The following is a 7,570-nucleotide window of genomic DNA, read 5'->3' on the forward strand; positions in this document are numbered from 1 at the left end:
CCAATTCCCTGCTGTTTCCCACTCCCCCCGAGATGTTCCACTGCTGAAGGGAACCCAAGGAAAGATCATGCTAGTTCCAGACCAAACAGCACAGGCCACAATAAATATCTAAAAATGGGATCTGCAGTTGCTATTAACTGCTGAGCTTTTATTCTTTTCCCATACCAGTAATTTGCCCCAGTAATCCTGAACAAGTGGCTCCCAAACAGCAGCACAGTAATCTGCCCAGACGTATCTCTGCAGTCAGGGACTGGATTGTTGTGAAAAACAAAGGCACATTTCAAAGGTGTTATTCAAAAAGCATTAAGACTAATAACTATTCATATGGGATAGAAAAAAATAATTATGAGAATATTGTATGAGAATCACGTAGCATTTTGGGGCACGATGTGAGTTACAGCAATTATATTCACATCCATTTGCCCCCTTCTGGGAATGGTGGGGAATAACCCAGCCCAAACATGCTGATGCAGAGAGCCAAATCCCTCGATAACTTCAGCTCAAGTGATCCTAGAAAGAAAAAAAGGACTTTCTGAGCTCAAAGCCACATATCCAGACACAGCTAAGGTGACACGGGCGAACATTGCAGCTCCAAGGCACTTCCTGTATAGGGGAAGCTAAGCTTCACCAGAGCTCCGTGTCCATCCCTACCCACAATTACCTAGGATCATTCTGCTCTCCTGGAATAACTAAAGAGCTCACAGATTGGTAAGGCATCTCTGCAAAGACCTGGGAAAAACTGCTGGTGATGGAGAACCAGTGTCCATCCCCTGGGAGCAGCACTGGAGCCCTGAGTGCAACCAGCAGGGCCACTCCTGGCATCAGAGCAGAAGGGCAAGAAGTCTCTGATTAACACGGAGGTGATACCTGACTGGAGCAACACCTGGCACAAACTGACACATCCAGGGACTGGAATTCTGAACTGCAAGAGGAAAACAGAAATGAGACAGGCAGCGTATCCAGAACAGGGTAACTTTACCCCATTTGGATGCAGAGTTTCTGCAACTGATATTTTGTTTTCTATTTAGTGCTAAAGCTGAGCCAAAAAAAGTAATGTAAAAGCAGACACAAGGAAGTTTGTAACATTTATAGAATGACAGGATTTTGCTACAGTAATTAAATCCATAAATTCAGCTACAGCTAAACAACACTTATTTAATACTGAATTTTACAAAGGAACCTACAATAAAGAAGTATATTCTACACCAAAGAAGATAAAAGCTTCAACCCCACAGAGATACAAAAATAACCACATCTAAAAACAAAAAAAAAAGGCAACCTGGCAGAAATGTATCAATAAATCCAAATTTTATTATGTCAGTCCTGGTGCTCTTAATTAATCTGACTCGAGCTCAGGTAAATGAAAAAGGTGCTACCCACAGGAGACTGGGGCTACAGGATGTGATAAGAGTTAAAAATAAGCATGGAAACAACAGCACTGCAATCATGATTTAGCATTTCTACAAGTCTGCACAAACAGGAGTTCTCAGGGTCCTGTTCTGTGGTCCACCAATGAATCTTCTCCCCGGATCTGGATTTTTAACATCATCCAAGCCCCAAGCTTGGAGAATTTACATGAGCTGTTCTTTTTCTTCCAGTTCTACTTTGCTTGCAGCTGATTTCAGCTGACCTGACTGAGAACAGCAGCTTCCAGGAAGCAGCTGGGTTTGAAACATTTTCCGTGGGTCAGTGCAGCAACTGGACATCACATTTCTACTCCAAATACAAGGACAGGCAATGGGGAGAAGGAGGAAAAATAAAATCAAAGTTCCAGTTCTGACTGTCTGTTATCCCACTTCAGTCAGCTACACTGAAGGAGTCCAACAGCTTCCTCTAGATGCCACAAATTGCAAACTGCAATTTTCTTCCAGAGGTGTTTCTGAATGCAGACACTGAAAGGTCTGTCTCTACAGGCAGAAATTTCTAATGCACAAATTTTCTTCAAAATATTTTACAACTAAATGGAAGAATTTATTCCATCTTAAAACAAAGGATTTACAAACAACTAGAGAGTAATGTGACAGTAATATTACACCTTTTACACTGCTATGCTGCATTATAGAAACATAATAATAGAAATATAATTAAGGGAAAAAATAAAACATATCAGAAGAGCCACTCTTCTACCTTAAAATTAGTGATTGCTTATCATTTGAATTTTTTTTCCAGAAAGTTACACCAGCCCAGCAAGAGGAAGCATAGTGACCTGCATACCCACACAGGGAAGTAGATGTCCGTAAATAATTCCACCAAACCAAAGGCAACACCTTTTAAATTATTTTTAAGACACTGCTTTAAAGACTGATTTTGGAACAACTTTTATACACTGTCTAAACAGGTTTTGTAGTGACAATAATTTAATAAAAATTCCTTAATAATTTTCATTCAAAGAATCTTACTTTTGCCAACTATGAAGTCCATCATACATCTGTATTTAAAAGATTCAGTAATCTGCAGCTGTCTAATCCATACAAGAGTGGATGAAACAAGAGGGTTCTCATGCTCAGTTTTGAATAGAAGTTTTAACATCTCTGTAACACTGGAATCAGTAGCCAAAAGCCCCTTTGCTTATGCATTAACAGGAGTGGTTTTTAGACAGAGCTACAAGTATCAAAACATTTTGCCAGCCTGTATGTGAGAGGAAAACATTTCACTGAACAGCTCAGCCATGTCACCAGGTGACTGGCACATGCACTAAGAAATTTGTCATTTACAAACTCTAACTAAAAACACAACTAAAAGCCAGTCCCAGCACTTATCAGTGGGTGATCAGTTGACTTTCCCATTTCACTGCTGGATTTCGCAGGTCCTGAGCAAACACACAGACATGACAATCAATCCTTCCTGCAGTGACTCCTTTCCCTTTCCAGGACCTGTACATTTGGCTGTCGAATATAGACAAGCTTTGGCAGGTTCCTGTGGCAAGCAAGCTTGGAGTTAGTTCAGTCCCGCCTTCAGAAAGGAGACTCATGAAGGACAAAAATTTAAATAAAAATGAAGAGAGGAAGGGAAAAAAAAAAAGCAAGAATATTAAAGCTACAAAGGCATTCAATAAAAAAGTCAGTTTCTAATAAATGAGTAAAATTATCTTTTTAAGCTTTGCTACCCCCTGCGGACAGCCAGCTCTGTTGCCCACAAGTTACTTGTACAAAACTTAAATACCCTCAGTGTTAACTAAGCCATTTCTGACCCCACATTGCAAAGTGCCTCCCAGAGGAGCAGCCACCAGAGCTGAGAGCAAAACTTGGTTGTTGGAGGGCACAGAGCGACGGGAGCTCTCTTCGATAGCCGAGATGCTGAGGTAATGCTCAATGAGAGCGGTGGACGCAAACAAATGAATCGTAGCTGCAGGCTGGAGTAATATCAGGTGCATCTCTACACCCCGAGGGCTCAACTCCTACACGCTCAGGTCCCTCCCCTGGAACAGCCTCCTGCAGTTTCACTCAGGGCTCAGGCAGAGAACAGGTACTGCTCTCCCAGCAGTGACAGCTCCAGCTCAGCGCCCGCCCGGCAGCTCTCGGACACCGCAGTGCCCGGTGAGTACATTGCTTTAGAGCATTTCTTTAAATAAAGCCTGTTCATATGAAGGAGTAAGTCTGAGGTGCTCAGTTCCCAGCTGTCCCAGCAGCCGGGGTTACTCCAGCAGGTGCACTCACGGCACCAGTCTCAGCTTTCAGCAGAAAGTTTCAAGAGGAGAGGGGAATATTTCAGTCTGAGAGAAAATCTGACTATTGCAAGTTTTTACAGTAATGAACTCCTGTTGGTGCAAAGGGTTTTCAGCACCTTTTATTTTTTTTTTTTATTCAGGGATTTAATATATTGAAGTACGACAAAAAAGCTGAATTGCTTAAAATTGCTGTGTTTGCTCTGCCAGCTCTGCTTCCTAGAGTCGTGTCGGGTTCATCCGAAAAGCTTGTATGAAAATAAGGTGCTCCAGCTTTAATTTATTAATTTCTCCAGCTTCTGGAAATTTAGCAGAAAACCGGATCATAGATCATTTTCTAGTCAATTAAAGTGTATTAAGACATTGATTTATTAACTTAGCAGGTACAAGGATTTTTATTTCTTACCCACGCTGCCTAAGCGACTCACTTAATCTCTGTTTCTGCGCTTCCTCTCGCACACTCGGATGCACACGGACACACACACACACACACACACACTTCCCGTGGCTCCACACCTCACACTCACACTGCCCTCCCAGCCCACTCCTCTCGCCCCCATTTCCTCCTAATTAACAAACAGTTGCATTAAAATTTATCTTTCAGTTTCAAGGAGCTGGAAGTTTAGAAGGGAGGGGTGGTTAATCGCTGGAAAATCTCAGCTAGAATAAAACTCACAAATCTTGTTCTTGCAACACCCTGGGTAGGTGACAATGGCATGTCCTTGGGTTATGCAATAATGCCACATCACAATATTTTAATTATAGCATGTCCTTCAAAATGTTCCACCCCAGTGAGTCCTCCTGGTCAGAGAGATCCACATCACCAGAAGGAGCCTGCAATAATAATGGGGTGGGCATGAGCAGCTGTTACGTACTTTGCTGAAGCAGTGTCCTAAAAAGAAATGTAATTACTGTCCCTGCTTGTAATAAAAGACATTTTGAAATTTCCTCTTTGATCAACCGGGCATCTTAAACAATTTAAACTACTTAAAACCCTAAAAAAACAACATGGACAGATATATATGCACGTATCTATGTGTGTGGATACACTTATCCCCACGGACATTTTTTGTTTATATATTTACACACACACAATGTTCAACTACATTCCTGTTTTCTGAACCTGCCAATAGGTTAGAGGCGAGGAGGGAGCAACAACCTGCTTTTAAAAATAGAGGGAAGGAAACTTGGAGCAGTCAGTCTCAGGCTGGAAAGGGCGACAGGTTCGAAAGCCAGGAGGAGGTTACTAGTGACAAAAACAAACAACTAAGATAACCTCAAGTTTAATCAAGATTATCTGAATAACCTGTTTTCAATAAAAATATAAATAAATAATACTACTACATTTCAAAACTAGAAAATTATAATAGTATATAGCCATCTGCATTTCTACAACCAGGTCTACAGGAAATAAATTCTCAGTCTAAAAAAAACAAAGTTGCATAAAAATTATCCTGCTATTGAAATTTTTTTTCCCCCACTTTTTAAAGGATATCACAAGTGATGGTATTGAAGTTAAAGGAAAAAGCAACTACTTATTGTGATATTTTCTTTCTAATACTAAGTTCTAACTTTGGCAGCACAAAACACACGTTGTACAGCTGTAAGTAACATTATTTATATAGGGACAGTTTTAATTGGTTGCACCTATTTTAAATCATTAATGTCCTTTTTGGCTGTGTGATCAAATAGTTTTAATGTTTTTTAATAATAAAATATGTCCCTCTGCCAGATACTCCTCTGTCTTACTTAGAGACCAGAGGAGGAATTATCCTACTTGTCTAGCTTTAGAAAAATTTTATTAGTGGCATTTTTAAACCATGAGAAAAAAAAAAGTTATTAAATTGCAAAAGAGAAAAAGAAAACATTCACCTGGCTGGCACTGACCTAAGTTTAGGAAAGGGTAAACACCCTTTAAAATGAGCTGCTCTCTGCACCTCCCAAGTTAGAGCAGCAGGATCTGGAGCCATCAAAACAAATTAAATAGAAAGAAATAAAAAGCTGTTGGAATGCTCTCCTGCTGTACCCACGGCACAGGAGCTCCAAGGCTTGAAATTTCCAACATTAAAACTGCAACAACGCATTTTATCTTGTTAAGAAATGATAGTTAATACTCTGTCCAACAGGAATAACTTGAATCAAAGTTAAATACCAAGTACAAAGTCAGAGGGGGGAGGACAGGACACACAGGAATTTTCTTTATGAAGCAAAGGAAAGCTGGAAGAACAAGGAAATCTAATTACCATCCCTTTATTATAAATGCTGCACCTGAATGCAGATTCGGACGTTATCATAAATGGTTCACCTAAGACAGTGATGGAGTTTTGACAACAGTATCTTTTTTCAAGAATAATTAGTACAAGTACTTCCAAGAAGATATAAAGAGTAACAGGTACAAACTGACTTGACCGAGTCCATTACAAACCTTCCATGGTAGTTACACGTCATTAGTTAAAAATAAATGCAACAAGCTCACTTAAGGCAGAAGAAAAAGCCCAGTTCCCTATCTGGACCTCACCTCCTATGTCTCAGTATTTCATTTACTTATTTTGTAATGTAAAAATATTATTCTTAATATTTCAAAGGATTTTTGGCTATAGTTATTTAAAATATTTTAAAATACCATATATGACTTTTTAAAAATTTATTGGACTACCATTTCAACCATACTCCAATGATGAGACTTTAACATGCTGATGCATTTTTTTCTTGTTGCTCTTACAGTATCAGTATCCAACTCAACCAACCTCATTAAAACCTGAAACACAAAAAGCTACTTTTCTAGAAATTCCTTTTTCATTAATCTGAAGCACATTTAATCATTTGTTAATTTTAGGAAAAAGCTTGATTATTTTTTCTACTTGCAGAGCAGCTTTGCATTTTTAAGGGTGCCTTCACAATTATTATTTTAACAAAATTAATACTTCTGTGACATCAGAAAAAACATTTAATACAATTTGCTAGAATTACTGTACCTGATGAGCCAAGCAGCAATTCTGTAGCTTTCCCTTCAGTTTTCATCATGTGTTGCCTGTCATTTTCTGTTAAATAATCTCTGATTTAAGAAATGCAAAACATCTCAACTTTAACTAAAATCTCGCAGCACATAATTGCCAGCAATTCTTTTCATAAACTTAGTATTTTAATACTCCTAACTCAAACTTCTATGTAAAAAGCCTTTTTTTTAAAAAAAAAAATGGAGCTATCTCGTCACCCTTACAATTAGTATTCCTGTAGTTTCGGGTAACACAATAGATACAGTACGTGGTTTTGCAACAGTCATCATTTTGATAATGATGCTTGTAGTTCATGATGAAATCATCAGTTTTTAGATCTCTGCCATAACACATCCTATAAAATCATGAGAACTTGACTCCGAGAGTTTCTCACGCCTTCAGAATCAGTGAACATAATGGAACAAGCCGGTACAAGCCCTCCCGACTTATCTACCCAGCAAATCACTGGGCTGGATAAAGTATCCACAACCTTAGTTTTTCCAAAGGCAGATAGATCCTTCCCCTATAAATCAATTACTGTCAGACACTTTTTTCCCTGAGTTAATACACTTGGGTGTCCGTGTTAACTCTGTGCAATCTATGAGGAGCGACGCAGCAGGAGAATGGGAGATGTGTTTATCAGGCAGAGGATTCCATTAGTCAGACACTGCAGTGCTCATTTCTCTTAATTGAATTAGGAAGAGGAAGAAAATCGGTGTGGTTTTATCCTTCGAGAGATTGGGCACTTTTGAGGTATCCATTGAGATTGGGCTGTTGGGAAATGCCACACCAGTGAAGAGAGGGGTTGGTCAGTCTCAGAAAGAGCCCAGTCAGCCGCCCAAGAGCGGACCCATCCACCCCACCCTTGTGTCACCACAGCAGGAAATTCCCTCCTCGCTCTCCCGGACCG

At 39.6% G+C, this 7,570-nt stretch overlaps 2 protein-coding genes across 2 annotated transcripts in view; one reads left to right on the top strand and one right to left on the bottom strand.

Annotated features, from left to right (window-relative positions):
- TBCD (tubulin folding cofactor D) overlaps positions 1 to 7,570 on the bottom strand; it is a 114,936-nt gene that overhangs the window by 74,561 nt on the left and 32,805 nt on the right. The window lies entirely within an intron of this gene.
- Positions 3,430 to 7,570, top strand: part of ZNF750 (zinc finger protein 750) — an 8,721-nt gene continuing 4,580 nt past the window's right edge. Inside the window, exon 1 of the mRNA XM_017743198.1 lies at positions 3,430 to 3,536. The gene's annotated coding sequence lies outside the window, so the exon portion shown is untranslated. The remainder of the gene's footprint in view (positions 3,537 to 7,570) is intronic.

Source organism: Corvus brachyrhynchos, unplaced genomic scaffold (genome assembly GCF_000691975.1).
Source record: "Corvus brachyrhynchos isolate BGI_N302 unplaced genomic scaffold, ASM69197v1 scaffold148, whole genome shotgun sequence".
NCBI classification, from domain to species: Eukaryota; Metazoa; Chordata; class Aves; order Passeriformes; family Corvidae; genus Corvus; species Corvus brachyrhynchos.